The 16,437-nt window shown below is 42.1% G+C and overlaps 1 protein-coding gene across 3 annotated transcripts in view; it reads left to right on the top strand.

Moving 5' to 3' along the window:
* The window catches only part of FOXN3 (forkhead box N3), a 308,352-nt gene that overhangs the window by 110,903 nt on the left and 181,012 nt on the right, over positions 1 to 16,437 (top strand). The gene's annotated exons all lie outside the window — the stretch shown is intronic.

Raw genomic sequence — 16,437 nt, 5'->3', positions numbered from 1 at the left:
AAGGTATTGCTGGGATTGCTGATTCTTCTCTGTCCAATGACTTGAATAGAGCTACTCCTGATTTACACCAACATAAGTGACAGGAGAATCTGGCCTCCAGACTTGGGTGAAATCTTGTCCGCACTGAAGTCAATGGCAAAATTCTCACTGACTTCAGTGGGACAGGATTTCACCTCTGTTGCTGTTTGAAGCAGGATCTGGCAAAATTGCAAGTGATGCTGAAGTGGGTAGGAAATTGCTGGAGGCTGAGCTAGTGACTGCTACTGCTAAAGAGTCTTGCTGGAGAATAGGAAAAGTCTCTTCGCCTTAACAGTGTCTGGCTTTCTGCCAGTAGCCACCTCCTTCTGCAGCAGGCAATGGAGCTGCAGGCAGTGCTTGTTGCTTCTCTCCCTCAGGCCACAGCTGCTGAGCCACGTGGGAGCTTTCTGGGAAATCAAGTAACCAACAGCAATCATGATGAACTTGTTCATCACAATATGTATGGTACCCCTGGGCCAAATTCACTCCAGGTGAAATTCACCTCTGCACTAGGCTTAGGCAGGAGGTGATTGTTACTCTGACGGTGTACATGCTGTAGTCCGTGTAGTTACACCCATTTACACCACTAGTGAATTTGCACTGGTTTTTTTATGTGTTTAATCTAGCAAATGAGTTCCCGTAGTGTACCTAGAAGTGTTCTCTCTCTTTGCAAAACTGTAAGGGTGGGTGTATAGACAGTCATTCCCTTTGCCAGGAAATGGATATTCCATGCATGAAGGTTTTAAACGTATTTCATTTCTTTGGAAATTTAAAGGCCTCTTTAGGTGCCCCATCCAGTGCTCTGGGCACTTATCCCCTACCAGAAAAATAGATCATTCACTTAGCAACAGAATAGAAAGGACTGTTCCTTCATAATATATTGAGGTATTCAACTAAACTAAAACCCTTCCAATCCACCGCCAACCACTTCCTCAAAAACTGGGGAAAAGATGGGCTTCGCAGCATGCCAGGAAGGTTAACAAATCCAGGCTTTGGGAGAACTGGAGGGACAGGTTCAAAGATGAGGACCTCTTAAGGATAACATCATGCCAGCAGCTGTCCCCAATTTATAGTGAGGTGGCTCCATCTCAAGCATCTCCGCTAATCACAACTATACAATGTGGCATGGGGAGAACAATCCCTCAGGTAGAAACATGTTAGGCCATTCCTAGGAGGCAGGGTGGCTAGAGCTATGGACTGCAACTTGGGAGACATGCATTCTATGCCTGGGTCTGCCATTGGTTTCTGGGTGGCCTTGGGCACATCACGTCATCTCCGTGCCTCAGTTTTCACATCTGTAAAAGGGGGATAATGACATTGATCTCTTTGTAAAGCACTTTGAGATCTGCTGCTGTACAGTGCTCTATAAGAGCTAGATATTATTATTTAGGGCTTTAGAAAGACATTTTCAAAAGCACCAAAGGGCTCTGGAAATACAAGCCCCATTGAAAGTCAGATAAAAGTCAATTGGACTAAATCCTTTCACCACTTCCCCCCACCACCCGTAAATGAACAGTAGCACCAATACTTGGAAACCTAATTCCATCTGGAAACCCATTGGCTGTGCTTACCATCCATCTGAGGATCTCAAAGCCAGGCTATAAATATCTATAAATCCAAAATAGTTCACGTGACAGAATAGCAGCTGTTCTGAAATACTTGAGGAATACTGTAGGTTGACCTGTTTTGGGGATGTTTACTGTATGAATATATTGGTTTAATTACTAGGGGGCTGTAAGGAAAAAACTGGCTCACAATAAGCCGCTTCTCAGCAAACGCTTGAGAGCTGTTAAGGGACAATGCCATTACAGAAGAAAGACCTGTGCCTGGCTGAGATCAACTATAGCGTGTTCAAAAGGAGACTGTCTCTCAAAAGAGATGGGAATTGTTCAGAAGAGTTGTTTAGGGGAACCAGACTAAGATTCAGATGTACCCTGGGGTGTCTGGAAACGTTAGGTTTGCCTCGGTTATCATGAGGATCTGGGGAGTAATTGGAGGGAAAGGGGGCCAGCTGCAGCAATTGCTGGCTAAGGCCCTACAGCTGGTCTCAATTACACTTCCAGGTGAGCCTTTTGGTAAGATACACATGTGTAGACTGTTTATTGTTTTAAAGTCCTTTTTTCTCTAAATGCTTTGTTCCTGCTGTTAAATTAAATAATACTTTGGTTTAAGAAGGCTGTTGAGTCACTGTTGTCACCTCTGGTCAGAGTCGCCTGAAGGGAAGAGACGCAGTCAGACCTGCTGGGAAAGCGCATTGATTCACAGGGTATATTGTAGCCCAAGGCCTGGTGTAAGAGTGGGAGAATTGCATAATTCCACCCTGCAATGGATTAAGATAAAGGCGTGAGGACTGACCCCTGAAGGGTGAATTGAGAGAGATCAGAAGGGGACAGAAGTGCAGCTAGCTCTGTTATGTGACAGCTCATGTAAATCCCATGAAGACTATAGGGAAAATATAACTAGAAAAACTCCACAAGATGAAATAGAGGGAAATCTCTGATGCAGATCTAGATGATAGCCACCCCAAGCCACTGCAAACATCACAGGGAAGGGAATTGGTGATGCATAGTTCAAGCCTGACTGGCATGGACCGAATGGGTTGAGAGCAATAGAATATTCAGTCTGAGTATATTTTTCAGCTCAAACTTGTTGGGATATTAATTCACATTGTTCTAACTCGATCCCTTGTCTGTGTGGCTTTATAAAGCAAAAGAGCTTTCTGGGCTGTAGATTTCCTAAAGCACAACGTATTGTTTTTTTCCCTTTTAAATAAAGCAAGTACTCTGTTTTTCAAAATAACATAATGAGTGAAAAATGACTTTCCACCTTGGTGGCAGGGCAGCAATTTGTTGTGCTGCCAACTGGAAGATCTGGATCAGGGATAGATTTGGGTTCCCAGGCTCAGTGCCAGAAGAGCTCAGACATATTTTTGAGGTGATGTACTTGGACTCTAGGGGGAGATTGTTGTTGACTGATCTGAGCTGCTTTAGAAAACATCTTGCCAGCTGATCCACAAAACAGCACTGGTCTTTGCTACAAAATGGACTGCTCTTCTGCCCTGAATTGGATGTGAGTTGTATATTATAAGATACGGTTGTTATGGTAGTTACAAGTGTTGCTGTAAAGTTCAGTGTATTTAGAACTTAACTTAAAAAATCTCTGTATTACATATAAATGTATTACCAGCTACTCATTGATGGATATGTGTTTTTATTAGTAGTATTATTATTTAATTATATCACTAAGGTTGCTACAAAGACTGTAGTGTGAGATTAAAATGCATTAGCTCAGCTGTCTGTACTGCAATAAGGGGAGATCCATTTAATCAGCCTTAGTGGTATTGTGCCAGGGGTGAACACAACATTTTACAGAAGAAAAAAAATAAAGACAAAGAAACAGATGCTGGTTTCTCTTAACACTGGTGCAAATCCAGGGTAACTCCATTGCAGTAAACTGGAGTGGACACCAGTTTATGTGAGAGCCAACTCTGGCCCCTTGCCCTATGTAGCTTTCAATTGCAAATACTAGGGAACTCAGTAGGGGACTACTCACTGTGCATAAAGTTAAGCATGGGCATATGTCCTTCGCAAGATCAAGGCATAACTCCTTTATCCTGCAAGCTGATCTGTGAGAAAAGAACTTCTGCACCAACATGGAGCCCAAACTTCTGTGGAGCTCTACATGGATGAAGATCTGCTTACGTGGGCCCCTGCACCTAAGATCCCAATCCTACACAGACTTATACATGTGCTTAACTTTACACCCTGTGAATGTCCTATTGACTTCCATCAGAGGGCTCACATAGGTGAAGTTACTGAAGTGTGTAAGTATTTGCAGGATCAAGGCCAAATGTTTTACCAAAAATAAAGTGAAAAATCTATAGACTAAGGTTTTGATCTTGCAAAGATGTATGCATGTGCTTAACTGTATGCACTATGTATAGTCCCATTAGGGTTGCCAACTTTCTAATCGCACAAAACCGAACACCCTTGGTCCGCCCCCTAATGCAAGGCCCTGTCCCCTGCTCACTCCATCCCCCCTCCCTCCATCGCTCGCTCTCCCCACCCTCACTCACTTTCACCAGGCTGGGGTAGGAGGTTGAGGTGTGGGAGGGGGTGAGGGCTTGGGGTGCAGGCTTGGGGGTGGGACCGGGGATGAGGGGTTTGGGGTGCAGGAGGGGGCTCTGGGTGGGGCCAAGGGGTTTGGAGTGTGGGAGGGGGCTCAGGGCTGGGGCAGGGGGTTGCGGTATGGCGCTAGCTCCAGGAGGGAATTTGGGTGCGGAAGGGGGCTCAGGGCAGGGGGTTGGGGTGCAGGATCCAGTAGGCGCTTACCTCAGGCGGCTCCCAGAAGTGGCCAACATATCCCTGCAGCCCCTTAGGCACAGGAGGGGCCAGGGGTCTCTGTGCACTGCTCGCGCCCACAGGTGCCACCCCCACAGCTCCCACTGGCCGTAGTTCCCAGCCAAGGGGAGCTGCGGAGCCGGCACTTGGGGCGGGGGCAGCACATGGAGCCCCCATGGCCGCCTCTGCCTTAGCCCTGCTGTGCTGCTGACCATGGATTTCCCTGGGACTACTGACAGACTGCAAAGTTAAATATATGAGTAACTGTTTGCTGGTTTGGGACCTGTGCTTGATGAAGAGGTGAGTGGGGAAGATAATCTCTTACAGAAAGAGAGATATTATTACTCTGGGGACCAGAGTTTCCCCAGGGAGAGTTGAATGTAAAAGTTGTTTGCTTTATGAATGTCTTGATTGTTGATTTCTTAAAATAATATGAATATTATTATTATTGTTAAAAGAAAAAAGAAAAGGAGTACTTGTGGCACCTTAGAGACTAACCAGTTTATTTGAGCATGAGCTTTCGTGAGCTACAGCTCACTTCATCCGATGAAGTGAGCTGTAGCTCACGAAAGCTCATGCTCAAATAAACTGGTTAGTCTCTAAGGTGCCACAAGTACTCCTTTTCTTTTTTCTTTTTACGAATACAGACTAACACGGCTGTTACTCTGAAACCTGTCATTATTATTGTTGTTCTTGTTGTCTGCCTAGCTATAAAACCCCACGATAGGTTAACAGTATTGAATATTCAATGGACTATCTTTCAGTTGTTGATCATTGTTGAACAGTTTTGTAGTTTGTGCCTCTTTTGCAATTACGTGTAGTTAGAAAGTTTTAATACCAGTTTGTCCCCGCTCCCAACTCAGTATTCGTTTGATTTTGGAGCCAACTGTAGGTTGTTTTTATGCAAAGCAGACCAAGTCCTGGGGCAAAGCTGACCTCACAGTGGCTTGTCATTAGAAAAAACAGGAGCAGGGTGTGGAAAGACTAATGTGGGAAGCTCCCACATTTCCCACCAATGAACTGTGAAGTGAACTCTGCTTGTCAGACAGGTTATTGGGACAAGACATGTGACGCTGTTTCAACGCAGCTTTTTGCCAACACCCTTCAGGTAGGAGAAACTCAGGAATCTTGTCAGGTGGAGAGCTGCTGATAAGTTAGGACTTGCATGCTGTGTGGTTGCAGAATGCTCCACTGCTTTGTCTTTTTTTTTTTTTTTTTAAATCACTTGCCTTTTTACAAAGCAACACAAACAGTGCAAGGAAGGATCTAAGCGTGTTTTTCTTGTAGACTCGGAAATGTGAATGTAAACAGATGAAGGCTATCCAAATTGCTGTTGGTAGGTAGAAAAGTCTTTTTCCTTTAAATAGTACAGCACCAAGGTTCTTGTTCCATTTCATTAATATTTTTTGTTTTGGAAGAAAAAGGGTGATTAAAAGTGCAATTCTAATGGTATGGGTTTGACTTAAAATGTGAAAAAGCCAGGACGAAATTCCAAGTTGAAGTTAAGTGTCAGAGGGGTAGCCGTGTTAGTCTGGATCTGTAAAAGCAGCAAAGGGTCCTGTGGCACCTTATAGACTAACGGACACATAGGAGCATAAGCTTTCGTGGGTGAATACCCACTTTGTTGGATGCATGCATACTCCATCTTTAACTCCCTTTTTCTTGTGCCTAGGTATTGTGTGTCATTTAAGGTCTTGCATTGTTTGGAGACCCTGCAGTGTCTAATGTATTAAATTAGCTCAGAACAGCAATTTCACTTTAACTATGAGTTTCCTTGCTTTCACTTCTGGCTAAGCATTTCTCACCCTTGGAGTTAACCTCAGTACATGTGTAACTCTAATTGACTTCAGCGGGGGTTGGGCACATGTATCAAAGAGCAGAATTCAGCCCTTAATGTAATTTTAACTTCAGCAGTCTTTTTGTATGAATTGCTACTTCACATCAGAATTTACTAAGATGCAACTTCTAAATATGTGAGCAATTTATCTGGATAATGTTAAAGTGTCTGCAGTCTTTACTCAGAAAAAGGCCCAATTCATATAAACAGCTACATACAGCAACCACTTTTGTTACAGCAAACATTATTTACAATGATAACGGTAAACTATAAACTCTCTTACTTCACATTAAACAGAATGAGGAAAGTCATCTTCATTAATATGGTACTTTTGGGGAAAAGTTGGTGTGTGCATTCCAGCGCCTAAAAACCAAAATATATCTTTAAAAACGCCTCCATTTTCATGTTGTTACAGATTATAAATTTTAATGGAAATTTAACTAATCACAAATCTCAGGAGGCAGGTTGGGTTAACAGTGTTTTGCAGAAATATTTCACCCTAAACTAAAGCACATAAATTAAACACCAAAATAACTGAAAATGATTGTCATTTTGTTTCCATTTGGACACAGGACTTGTTAATTATGTGTGTGCACTTGTGTTCTTAGCACTGTAGAGACCTGCGTTACATTTTAAGGTCAGTCTTCAATTTCTGAAGAATTTAATTTAAAGCTATTTATAGTGCTTTGTGATTGCCTGTAATAACTAATGGAAAAACTGGGCAACAGAGAAATAAACGTGTAACAGCTGCATCTACTTTAAATTGATTAAAAGTAGTAAAAAGAAGTGTAAATAGAAGAGTGAATTTGACAATGAAACAGAAGCAAGTGTAGTCTCTGTTTTATTGTGAAACGTTTGACAGAAGTAACTCTGACTCCTCAGAAGGCCTTGGATCCCAGTGTTTAAAGTTTACTTTGCTGTTTGTCTTGAGTGGGGTCAGTGTTGTAAGTGAATAATTTATAGGCAGCATGAATGAGCTCATTAGTCACCTTTTCAGAGTATAAATGAGTTTTGTGGTTGTCATTACATGGGCCTTCTGTTCAGCGGCACAGCAAAATGACAGTTTGGCAGTTGACTGGCTTGTAGCAGGACAGCCTGTCTCTTTTCAAGTCTGGATTTGCTTTTGTGTGCTATTGAAACCCCCATTCTATTACCCAGTGCTGGTCCAGTAACTTTCAGAATTAAGAAGTTTTTCCAGTAAAAGCTCTTTTGTTTTGTTTGTTTGCGTTTAAAAAAAATGCTGAAAGTGGTTTAACAAGCAAGGGTGGAGCAAATAAAGCATATACATTAAAATGCATATATACTCCCCCCTCCCCCCCCATAATTGACTTTTCTATATCGTAATTTGTTTCAAAATGTTGTGTAGTGGTAGCAATTTTAGGCACCAATCCTACAACCATTTATGCACATGCATAAATGTTTGCAGAACTGGGGCCTTTCAACAAAGTAGTTGTTTATTAAGGCCATCACCATCCCTTCTGGATGAGGGAAACATGTAGGTAGGGAAACTTTCCTACCAAACATCTGTGGTGTGTCAGAGTGAGGCCCTAAATCTACCAGATTATGCCATCTGTTAAGTGAGGCTGTCTGTTTCCAGAGACGCAGGGGCAGTGCCAACAGACTCAGCATGAAGTGGGGATCCAACTCCAACCATGAGGATCCCCAACCACAATGGAGGAGCAGAAATCCACCCACCTGGAAGCCAGAAACTACCCCTTTCTCTTTCCCTCTGCCTAGCTCCCATGCCATGAGGTCTCGATTCCTCCACCATGGTTCACGCTCTGTGAGAAGTTTCTGTAGAGATGTGGGAATTATTTCTAGTCAGTAAATTTAGTGTTTTTATTCCACAGAGTCTTTCTCCTTGTCTATTGAGAGCATGCTGTGCATGGCAGCTGCTTTCTGGTTCGGCTTCCTCAGCACCCTATAGCCCTGCAGAGGACCCAAGGAGAAGAGGGAAACCTACTGTAGATGCTACTGTTTCAGGTTCCCTTTGCACTCCCCCCCCCGGGGCCCACTTTCCTTGGTCTCCTTCCACAGTGTGTTTGGTAGGACTCTTAAAACCTAATAAACGCTGTCCACACTTAAACACAACTTGATTTTTTTTAAATCAGTTTGTGACGTGCTCATGCTACCAGATTACAAAAAGTATATCCACATAGCAGCTCTTTTCAGACACAACCATGCATCAGCTGAGTATGTGTGTTCTACACCTATCACACAGCCTATGTTAGTATCAGTGCATTCTGGGAAAATCTGGCCAGCAATCCCATAGTGCCTTAGCAGGAAGCAGTGTCCAGAAAACATCCACACAGAGCAGCCATAGTAACATGTGAGGCAGATATCTTGCTCAGGGAAAAAAAGACTGTCCATCTGTTTATGCAGGCAGGCATAGCTAGTGAGTCCCAACCCCACAGAGAATTAAGTACTAGTAACTGGTTATAGGGAAACAGTCATGTGCTAGCCTAAGCTACTGGTAAGAGCAAAGTGCTGTTAATACCACAATTACAACATGATCAACATTTACTTGGCGTGTGAACACAAACTTCATTTAGTGTCAGTCATGCTACTAAGTGGTTGCAAACCCTGTCTCCAAGAATAGATACAATTTTAAGAAAAAGCTCACATTTTAAGAAGCAAGGCACACATCTCTGGGAATTAACAGATTGCTGATAGCTATATTATTCAAGGTGCTTTTCACTAAAAGTAAGTGTGGAGCTGCTGAAAGGTCAAGAATGTGTAAAGAGTGATTATCTTTAGAACTTTCTTTAAATCTGTGGAAGACACGCCTTCTGATTCCATGCAACATCTCCCATAAATTGTCATAGGCAGGATCCTACTATGCTAACTTAAATTGCATTTGTAGATGTACAAATAAAGGCCCAAAGCCCAAAGTTCTTATTCAGGCCTTACTGAAATTAAGAGCTTTTATTCAAGAAAAACAGAGTAAGGACTTCCAGATTTGACCCAGAAATAATTGTAATTTGTTTTTAGCAGGCCCATCCAACAGTAAAACTTTGTATCAATATTAATTGTGTTAATTACTGTTTTCCCAGGTAACTTTATTATTCAAAATTGAATTTTTTTGCTTTGTATGTGACTTTGGTTGCTTCATTTCCTTCTCCCTGCACCCCAAAAAATAAAATAAAATCCAGTGGATTTCTGTCTTTGATAACTTTGGCAGGTTTGTCATACAATTGTGGTACAAGGAATTCTAAGTTAGAGATAATACAAGGGCAAATTATTGTTATATCAGCGTAACTGACAACAGAATCTGGTCCATCAAACCCCAGAAAACTTTGAAAATGAAAAACTCATTCTGTTTCTGTCTCCTGCAAAATCTGCATGTAAACTAGAAAGCTGGGTTACACTACAACCTTGTGCTGGTATAGCTATGTTGGTCGGGGGTGTAGTGACTTGTGATCTCTGATTGACAACTATGCCCACAAAAGCTCCTAGAGTAGCTGCAGTTGTACTTTTATTGTTATGGTTTTTGTTCATGGGGAGGGGGCTGGAATAAGCTATACTAGCAAAAGTGCAGTTTTGCTGTTATAAACTGCATCCATACTCGGAGTGCTTTGCTGGTATAATATTCTGATATGGCTATACTGGTAAAGCGCTCTTACTGTAGACCTGGTTTAATAATTGTATGTGGGGAAAAAAGCAGCATGTGATTTCCCCCCCCTACCCCCACCCCCTTTAACTACTGCTAGTTTGACAGCTGTATATAATTTTAGTACTAAGTATAACCATTTCCTTAGAAGTTGCAGATGTGTGTAACTACAATGGCATCATAAACTGCTGTATACCATTTTACAAAGGAACTTTTACATGAAACACTGTACTGTGTTGTTTTGATTATTCAAAATTAATTATACTGTAGTTCATGGAACACCAGAGCTGCAGAAACATATAACTTTGTTTCGTCTGATCACTGGCAAGATATATGCCTCTTATAAAGCTTTGCACTGATGCTCATCTCACAAATTCAGCTCTTTCTGTTGGGTTTCCACAACTGGTGTAATTGAGAACTTGAGGAATGTTTAAATGAAAGGATAAAACAGTTATGTAACTCTGATTATATGTATCATAGGGAATGGTCACAGTAGAGGTCTCCCATCAGTAAATAGGAGTGGTGCTAGTATCAGACTTGTGCAATATTTATCCATCATCACGAGAACCTCTATTATCCCCTCCTAATATGTGCGTGTGGGAGTGGACTCCATTATATAGATGTGGGGAAAGGGAGGTTAGCATGTGACTCTAAATAGTCATTAGATGAACAAAAAGAGGAAATGCCCAGCATATGTGGTGGTATGAAAGACGGCACAAATACAAGTGTGGGAAGAAAGAAACAAAAAAGGTCACTTGGGAGGAGCAGTTGCATCAGGAAGTGTAAAAGAGGAAATGAGGGCAAAAGTGCATTGTGTTAACAATAATTTTTTTTAATAGTGCCCAAATGTGTGTAAGGTGCCATCAATAGACATAAGACAGGATCCCTGCCCCAAGGACATTACAAGCTAATTTTAGACAGACACAACAAGAAGGGGAAACAAACCAGTGGGAAGGAAGAAAGAACAGAAAGAAAACGGTGAAGGCTAGTGCACAACAGTATGGATCACAATCTTCTTCTAATGAGACTTTAAAATAAAATAGATTGTAAACTCTTTGGGGCAGGAGCCATGTTCACTTCTGTGCTTGCAGAGTACCTAACACAATAGGGCCCCAATCAGAAGTGGGAGCTCTGGGTACAACTGCAGTACAAACCATAAATAATAATTCACAGGCATAATCAGCAAATTTCTTTTAGACCTCTTGGAAGAACTGGGTCTTCAGGAAAGCTTTGTATGAAGGGAGGTTAGCAGCCTGGGAGGATGGCTCTGGCAAGGTGCCCCATAAATAGGCATTGGCATGGAAAAAATAAATGGAGACAGTTGCGGGAGAAACAGATAAACTGACCGTGGTGCAAGGCTTGATGCGCTGAGTGGATTGATCAGGGCAATGTGATCAGAGATTAGGTTAAGATGTGGTTGGGTAAGAACTTGAAGGTGATGACAAAAAGTTTGAACCTGATGCATTGTGGGAATGGGGCAGGCAGTAGAAATATCCAGAGGGGTAGTGACACATCATAAGACTAATGGACAGGGAAAATGTTCTCACCAATGATGATGATGATGATGATGGAGGGAAGATCAGAGTCTGTGCTCTTTGCCATGCTCAGCTTGCAGGAGGTATCAGAGATTCCAGACTGGATGGAGGGTAAGGGAATGGGGTAGAGAGAGATTCTTGGAAGTCCTCATTAAACAGAGAGACTGAAATAGTGACTGGTATTTCTCAAAATTGAACTGAAAGTTAATACATTCTTATATAGCTATCTATAGTGCAATAATAAATCACTGGAGATTCTTCTAACAAATGTTTGACACCACATATACTCTGATCTTACTATACACATAATACTTCTCGTCTGAAAATGTCAAAAGCCCTTTACAAAAGTATTATTATTATTTATTTGTATTATGATAGCACCTAGGAATGAACAAAGACTCCATTGCACTAGGCACTGTACAAACAGAATAAAAGACATTCCCTGCCCCAGAAAGCTTACAATCTTATTATCCCCCACTTACACAAGAGGAAACTGAGCCACAGGTAAATTCAGTGACTTCCCTAAGATTGCACAACATAAGAACATAAGAATGGCCCGACTGGATCAGACCAAGGTCCATCTAGCCCAGTATCCTGTCTTCCGACAGTGGCCAGTGCCTGGTGCCCCAGAGGAAATTAACAGAACAGGGAATCATCAAGTGATCTATCCCCTGTTGCTCAATCCCAGCTTATTGCAAACAGATGCTAGGGACACCATTCCTGCCCATCCTGGCTAATAGCCATTGATGGACCTATCCTCCATGAATTTATCTACTTCTTTTTTGAACCCTGTTATGGTCTTGGCCTTAACCACATCCTCTGGCAAGGAGTTCCACAGGTTGACTGTGCGTTGTGTGAAGAAATACTTCCTTTTATTTGTTTTAAACCTGCTGCCTATTAATTTCATTTGGTGACCCCTAGTTCTTGTGTTATGAGAAGTAGTAAACAACACTTCCTTCTCTACACCAGTCATGATTTTATAGACCTCAATCGTATCTCCCCTTAGCAGTCTATTTTCCAAGATGAAAAGTCCCAGTCTTATTAATCTCTCCTCATACGGAAGCCGTTCTATACTCCTAATAATTTTTGTTGCCCTTTTCTGAACCTTTTCCAATTCCAATATATCTTATTTGAGATGGGGCAACCACACCTGCACAGAGTATTCAAGATGTGGGCATACCATGGATTTATATTGAGGCAACATGATATTTTCTATCCTATTATCTATCCCTTTCTTAATTATTCCCAGCATTCTGTTCGCTTTTTTGACTGCTGCTGTACATTGAGGCTATATCTACACTTCAGCTTATGTCAGCATAACTTAAGTCGTTCAGGGGAGTGAATAAACCACCCCCATGAGGGACATAAGTTACACCAACAAGCGCTCGCAGGGGTGCTTCTGGTGATAGTGGGGGTGGCTGAGAGCCATTCAACCAAACTGTAAGTCTTTAAACCATGATTTGAGGACTTCAATAGCTCAGACATAGATGAGAGGTTTATTGCAGGAGTGGGTGGGTGAGATTCTGTGGCCTGCATTGTGCAGGGGTTTCAGACTAGATGATCATCATGGTCCCTTCTGACCTTAATATCTATATCTATGAATCTAAGTCGGGGTGTGGCAGCACACCCAGCACCTCTAGTTCCAGCACCTATGAATGCTCATCTGCACAGTGCTGTGTTGGTGGGGGAGCTTCTCCCATTCACATAGCTTCTACCACTCATGGTTTTAGTATGCCAATGGGAAAGCTCTCTCCTGTCAGCACAGTGCATCTTCACCAGATGCGCTATAGCGGCACTGCTGCAGCACTGTTCCTGTAGACATGGCCACAGTCACTGACAGCAAAGACTGGAATATACATGTTTCCTGTCTCCCAGTCCTGTGCTCTAGCCATTAGAGAATACTGCTTACCATACATGCATTTAAAACATTTTTGGGCTGATCCTCGGCTTGTTATCCTTATGGCTTACTGTGGCAGGACCTGTTTTCCCACAAAAAAGCTGTAACATTCTGGAACTGATCCTACTCCCATTGAGTCAACTGGAAATTTTACCACTGACTTGAAACAGAATAGAATTGAACTCTGTATCTGAACAGGATACATACATGAGATTTTAGATGCAATAGTCTTTATATCCCACAACAGTGTGCCATGAGATTTTTGCCCTTGACACTTCTGAAACAATGCTCATTAGCTGAATTCCACTTAGTTTTGTAAGACACTTAACTTTTGAAACCAATGATGAGTGTCTCCTCTTTGATGTTGATAAAGAGTCAGCTGTCTTACTTAAAGAACTTCTCCAAGTACTTGGAGTAAATTTCTGGGGGTGGGGTTATGATTTGGTAATTTAGTTTCTGTTTAAAACAGAATGGCCATGAGATAAGAATTGTGTAAAGTAATGGTCCACAGTGTGCTTCAATGATAGAAAGAAGTGTGATTGCAGGGTATTGTTAGGAGGGGGTAACAAAGATATTTGGTGGTCTAATGGGTATTGTTTCCATTCTTACATTCAGTTGCTGGTACAGCTTTCACAAAACATGCAAGAATGTAAAATATCTGTTCAGTAGATAGAGGGAAAAACCTATCAGCAAGGAAAGATCTTAGCAAGACATGACCAGAATTTATCTCAGTTCTCCAAATGGAAAAACAAGCACTTTCTTGCTGGTGTAACTGCATCTACACCAGGGCTTTTGCTAGTATAAAAATGTCATAAAAATCACACCTCTAACCAACATTATTGTATGGGCAAAAAATTATAGTGTAGACCTGGCCTATGTTGAAGGGAAAAATTGGTGTTGCTATAAACTAATTTGCAGATTTTGTTAATTCAGAATGGAAAACTCTTGATTTTGGATTACCCTTAAAACTATTAATTATGCTAATTTTAAAGGTGGTCAATTGTATGTGGATTTTCTTTTTGTAACTCACTTATGTGAATACAGTATTAGAGCAGGAAATGTTACCTCGTGCATAGAGTACTATGACTGTGAGCTGGGAGACCTGGTGTCTATTCCCTACTCTGCCACTAGCCACTTGGGTGACCTTGGGGAAGTCATGTCCCTCTCTGCCTCAGTTTCCCTATCTGTACATGGGGATAAATCTACCAACCTCCTTTTATAGTCTTTGGAGATCTGCTGATGAAAAGCACTATATAAAAGCTAGTAGTTTATTATATTTATTAGAGGTTTTATTTGGGTTTTATTTCTAGCTTTGCCACTGACTGAAGTCAGTCACTGAAGTCAAGTCACTTCACCCCTCTATACCTCAGTTTCCTCACTTGTATAATTCTATTGACCCAGAGTTGGGCAATATTTTGAGCTGTACAGATGAGACATTTATAAAAGTTCTAGCTGTTGGGTTTTTATTTTCTTAATAGAGAAAATGCTCTTGAACTCATTCATAATGCAGCTGCACATTTAGAACCCATCTAGACTAACAAAAAAAAAAGGGTGGGTGGGGGTTTTTTGTTTTGTTTTTTAAATTAGCTTAATTCAACTAGTTTAACTCAATTGGTGTTAAGTGGGTTTCTCAACCGAGTTAACACCAGTGCTGTTGAGATAGCTCGACTGGGTGGGAATGAAGCACTTTTTTTCCTAGTCAAGGCCTTAAAACATGTTTCTCTAAGGAATAGATGGTTTTCCTTCTCCCTGATTGTGCTGGTTTCTGGTTTGTTTTCTATTGCAATTTAAAGCATTTGAGGACAGATCCCCAGGTGGAGCAAACTGTCAGAGTCATAGCTCTATTTTTAAACCTATAAAGCTTTAACTGTATTGGGCCCTGGATAATTTAGTACTTCTCTCTGTGTGTGGATACATACTTCAGCAGTTGGGATTTGCTAAACTAAATCACTTGAGCTAAGAGCTCCCTGGTATAAATTGCAAGGATGCTGGTGGGGATATTCTCCACTGTCCTACACCTGTACTATCATTTACCCCTGTGCATAGTGGGTGTAAAAGCACTACCATGTCATTTGACGTCCATTTTGCATGGGGCTATGACTACACAAAATGCAAGGGTTAGTGTTTTCAGTGTTGGGTAGTTTGCTTCCCCTGCTTTGTTTTTCCTAACCCTCAATTTGTTGACCTTCAAACTTCTCTGCTCTCCCAGTCTCTTCTGGGCTGAGGGATGGGTACAGCCAGTTGGCACAGCTTTAATTTGGGTGCACTTGGTTCTGTCTTGCTTTTGAATATTGGAGCCGAATAATCTTGTTGGACTGAAGGGGTACATTCCTATAAATGGAAACATCACTACTACCAGGATACCCCTTGCCAGGGGGGAGACTAGTACCCACTGTTAGGGGAGAGTGTGAATAAAGAAAGGTTTCAGAGTAACAGCCATGTTAGTCTGTATTCGCAAAAAGAAAAGGAGTACTTGTGGCACCTTAGAGACTAACCAATTTATTTGAGCATAAGCTTTCGTGAGCTACAGTATGCATCCGATGAAGTGAGCTGTAGCTCACGAAAGCTTATGCTCAAATAAATTGGTTAGTCTCTAAGGTGCCACAAGTACTCCTTTTCTTTTTGCGAATAAAGAAGTATCTTTGATTGTGTCCCCTAACGGAGCAATGCTCGATTGTGTGGACTATAAAGGAGTGAATTCCAGAGCTATTTGCCCCTGCTGCTCTCGAGAACAACTTTGAGGCCTGGGGCTGCTGCAACATCCCGATCAACCTTAACTTTTTGTTTTTTAAAGTCTGAGACTTTTTAAATTCGCACGCTCTTGTCAGGAAGGATTTTCATTGGGACGATCAGAGTCTCCCTCCTGATGTTTGCAGATCTGACCCCGCTCTGCACCGCCGCAGTTTCAGAGCGCAGTGCAAACATTGGCTCTGCAACGTTTCTAATCACACACGCACTAACAACTCGGATAAGGCCGAGTTGGGGACAGGCCCTGAGTTAGAAACTCTGAGGTGCCCATCCAGACTCGGAGCGAGGGAGGGGTGGCGGGGAGCCCTCGTGAGAGAGGAAACGTCTGTGTAACTCGCAGGAGGCGAGAGAGACTCTGGGGAAGTGGCGGAGAAGCAAGTGAAGGAGCCGGAGGAGGAGGGAAGGCAGCTGGTGAATTTCCTGTGAGCGATCAGAACGTGGCGCAGGGGGGA

This window comes from Natator depressus, chromosome 6 (genome assembly GCF_965152275.1).
Source record: "Natator depressus isolate rNatDep1 chromosome 6, rNatDep2.hap1, whole genome shotgun sequence".
NCBI classification, from domain to species: Eukaryota; Metazoa; Chordata; order Testudines; family Cheloniidae; genus Natator; species Natator depressus.
This window is presented reverse-complemented; position numbering and strand designations above follow the sequence as displayed.